We start from the raw sequence: 4,577 nt of genomic DNA, 5'->3' as shown, positions 1-4,577 counted from the left end.
CACAGCTTTCCCTGTCTGCACGTGCAATCCAAGGAAAAATGAGTGCTGAACTCACATCCTGGTCATGCCACCCGCTTGGCTGCTCCCCTCAAGGTGCCAAACATGTCCTGGGAGCACAAACCCACCCCGTGTGACTGGTCCCAGCTCTGTTCTGCCTTTTCCTTCCAGCAGTGTCCTTATGCATTTTCTGTTAGGAATTGATTCCTACTCTCCTTTCAGAAAAAGATCAAACAAGCCCTTATGTTTCCCTTGGCTGCTTCCTTTGCAGATTTTTAAGCCGTTACCCTGGGTTTGAAGTTTGATTAAAAGGGAAGCAAGGAGCCCTGGTGTGGTGAGTCCAGGCTGGAGCCATTGTGGGTTGGAAGCACAAAACCTCAGACTCGCCCAGCCCCAGCACCTCCTGCCCCACACAGGATCCTCCAGCCTGCTCAGCCCATTGTGCAGCTGCAGGGGAAATCAGAGCCTGTGGCCACCACTCTCTGCCCTGGTATCTTATTTTTTTCTGAACAGGACTCAGTCGTTGGCACCTTTCATCTCCTGCCCAACACCCCAGTGCAGCCATGCTCAGAAAGAGCCATTCAGGAGCACAGCCGACCCCACAGCCGTCTGCAGCTTGGGAACCATCTGCCTCCCGACTGCATGGCAGCAAGAGCTTTACGTGAGATAACACCCGTGTGTTAGACCTTCATCCCTCACCGGCTGCTGGTGCTTAAACAGCAAAGCTGAAGCACGCTGGAATTTACAGGATTATTATGTACATGTCGTCATCTCGAACAATGGACATGAATTTGTGACAGATGATGTGGGGACGAACTCAGAGCAGGAATTGTCTCCCTGAAGACAATGCCCTTGATGGATAATAGCAGAGCCACCTCCAAACAATCGGGGGCTGATTTTTATTTTGGCTTGAACTCCGCTTTCTCAGCACAGGTGTCCAATTTGTCCCTGCCTGTATAAATCCCACCAGTTAAATGACTCAGCTGTTGGCACAAATCAACCCAGGAGATGTTTCCCTGGCTGGGTTTGTACCTCAGGAAGGCAGAAATACCATGCCTGTAAAAAAACAGTCAGCTCTGGTATCCTCATGCCCTAAAGGAGATTTATTGGGATGAGAGAGGTTCAAGCAGTAGTGGGTTTCTGACCCACTGGCTCAGGCTTCCCAATGCTCCAAAGATTCATCTGATGCCCAAATTCTGCCCCAGGCAGCAGTGCAGGCAGTGGCTGGGATTTATGGCTGGGGCTGGCAGTGGGTTAAGCACCATAATCTGAGCGAGTGTTTCTGTAACCTTCTGACAAGGGTAATAAACCGGAATGAGATGCGCATTGTTCCCAGGAATTTATCAAACTGAGAACTTCTTTCCCCTTTGGGAAAGGTCGCAGTGTGCCTCATTTTATGGAGAACAAAAGACCAAGGGCGGCTGCCCTGGGGTGCAAGTGAGTGTTTGTTTGGAAAACCTCTAGGTGAAAGGAAATTCATGGTAAAATGATTGAGAGCGAGGCCAGGCATCAGACTTACAGTGAGCCTGCTCTCATCCCATTTTACCTTGGCAGCCTTATGAATCCCATGGTTTTCCACACAGAGCAGGCATAGATTGCCCTCACTGGGGCGGGGCTCTTCTGGGCAGGTTGCTGTTGGTAAAGCAAGGCAAGGCCAACCCATGCAAGCTCACCCTTTGCAGAGAAAAATCTCTGTAATGCAGTGTTTGTGCGTTGTGCTGCTCTCACAGAAGCTGCAATCAGTGCCTGCTGCCTGGCCGCGTGCCAGTCAGCCCCCAAAGGTGAGAAAACTGGGAAAACTTGAAGAAACTTCAGAGCACCCAAAGGAAAAAATGGGGTTTTTTTTGGTTTTTTTTTTTTTTCTGGAGCAAGTTAACATGCGGGTGTTCCCACCTCATTGCTTCTCCTGGCCAGGCTTAGATTTCCAGGTCCCCTCAGACTCCCAAATTCTAATTCTCAAGCTGCTTTTCCCCTTCTCCCACCCTCCCCAAGCTACTGAAGCCCCTTGCACCTCACAGGAACTACAGCAGCCTTGAGCTGTAGGTCCTTGCAGAGATTCTGATCATTTCTCATTGTTTGAAGCTGGGAAGTAGAGCCTGGATTGTATAAAGTAATTAAATAAAACCGTCGGTCCTCCCTCTGAAGTGGCTGTGCCAGCAGTTTCATTATGGTTTGTTCTCTTTGGAATGTGACCTGGACAGCTCTTATATCACCCCAAGGTTTCACTTCAAGGATCTTAAAATGAAATCAATTATTTTTAGAAATATAAATATTTTATGAAGCTGCTTCTTTTTGTAATGATGGAATAAAGAAAAATACGGCCACTTGGCTGTTCAGTGACAGGTGGGAAATGCAAAAATCCCACCTTGGAGCCTGCAGTACCTGAGTTACCTGCTCCAAGCATCTTAACAAGGAGTCTGCAATGGAATATCCTCTGTTAAATTATACAGCTCGGAGCTGCCCTAGTGATAAGACTCTGATTGAAGTCTTCCATGCCCTGGCTCTGCCAGGGGAAAATCAACAGCTCCCTCCTGCCTCGGTGGTCCTGGTGCACAGGCAGGAGATGGCCTTGGCAAAAGTGGCCAAACAGCATTGGGGCATCCTTGCTGGTGGGTGATGGTGTGCTCCAGGGAGGGAGGTGTGTCCCCTCAGCTCCAGACAGACTTTCTGTACCCCAGATTGTGTGAAGGGCTGTGGGGATGCAAGTGGCAGCAGTGCCTCCAGTGCCTGGTGGGAGACTACAGGAAAGACAGAGAGGCACTATTTACAGGAGCCCGGAGCCACAGGACAAGGGGGAACAGCTTCAATCTGAAGGAGGGGAAGAAATGGATGAAATTCTTCCCTGTGAGGGTGGGGAGGCCCTGGCACAGGCTGCCCAGAGAAGCTGTGGCTGCTCCATTCCTGGAAGAGTCCAAGGCCGGGATGGACAAGGCTTGGAACAACCTGGGACGGTGAAAGGTGCCCCCATCTGCATCAAGGGGGTGGATGACTTGTAAGGTCCATTACAACCCAAACCACCCTGGGATTTAATTATCCTAGCAAAGGGCAGATCCAGGATGCTCCAAGGATGAATCAGAACCACATGTGTGCTTGAACTTCCAGCCCTAGGGGACCCAGCCCTTGGGTGGGCTCCATGCGGGAGAGAGCACCCGACCCTGCTCCCTCCCTCAGCCTGGGACCCCAGTGCGGATGGAAAATGCAGGCATTTAAATCTTGAAATTGTTATTGTTTCTATCAAAGGAGTGAATTCCCAGCCGCTTCGGGTTGCTCTTACATAATTTAGGCCAATCAGCGCTCCCTCACGCAACATGCGCTTAACTTCGACGAGCCCTAAGGCAGTGCATTTATATTCTGTTCTGCTGCTGTGAAATGAATGGTGTGACGGTGACAAGAGGAAGAGGGAGCTTTAAAGAGAGAGAAGAAGCCAAAGAGAAAGAAGGATAGTTGAAAGAAACAGAAAGACAGGGATAGGAGAAGATACAGAACAGCAAAGTGGTTTATAATGGAAGGACTGTAATTTATTTTGACACTAATCATGTATTATTCATTCAGAACAAAAATAAACCTTATTAACCAGGAAAAACAGATCTCCCATCTCCAGCCCACGTTGTGACGAGCGAGTGGCGGCGGTGAGGATCCTGACAGCTGCCTGGCTCCGTGCCGCTCCCCGGTGCCACCGCCGCGCCCGCGGGCACAGCGCGAGGAGCTGCTGCCCTCAGTGCCCTGGAGAAGAAACTGCTTTGGCTGCCGGGGAGGCCACATAATGCACTCGTATTGTTTCCAACCCCAGACGTTGTCCTTTGTCTCCAAGGCGCTTGACATCCTTTCCCGGCTATAAATAGCACCGCGGTGATGGGCCCGGCGGTGGCGGCGTTCCGGAGCCCGGAGGAAAATGAGTTTGTCCCCACGAGTCCATGCTCAGAACAAGGGCACGGTCACAGCTGGTGGCAACGCCGAGCTGGACACGCTTCTGGCAGAGGGTGCCCAGGAGCTGGGACACGTCAGCACTGCACATCAGCATCTGCTGCCAGCACAGCCCGTCCCACACAGACCAGGAGCTGCCCACAGCACCTCAGATTTCTCTCTTCCCCACCCTGGTGCTACCAGTCACTGACCATGCTCTCTACTCCCTTCCATCCCTGTTCACAGCTCAACACAGCAGCTCATCCTCTTCCAGCCTCAAACAAACCTCCCCAGCTGCTGGCAAGATTTAGGAAGGATTTTAAAGCGTTATTACTGACTTACGAGGCTTTAAATAATATTGGACTCTGCATATCATTCAAGTCTACTGTCTTTTAACACCCCCAATTGGGTTTTAGGGGCTGAGCCTGGAGATGGATGGGGCTGTCCTTGCTGTCGCTCAGCCATGGGTGCTTTGACACCTCAGCATTTAAGCCAGTCTTAATTCACACTTAGGAGCTTGTCTTTTAGCATGAAAAGCAACAGTTTCAGCAGCACTTCGCTTTGCTGGTGTAAGAAATGTCCTGGGCAGAAGGAGGGAGTGCCACTTCATACCCAAGCATCCTGAGGTGCTGTTAGCACCCAGGGAATGTCGAGCCCCTCTGGGTTGGGTGAGCTTT

This window comes from Cinclus cinclus, chromosome 23 (genome assembly GCF_963662255.1).
Source record: "Cinclus cinclus chromosome 23, bCinCin1.1, whole genome shotgun sequence".
Lineage (NCBI taxonomy): Eukaryota > Metazoa > Chordata > Aves > Passeriformes > Cinclidae > Cinclus > Cinclus cinclus.
This window is presented reverse-complemented; position numbering follows the sequence as displayed.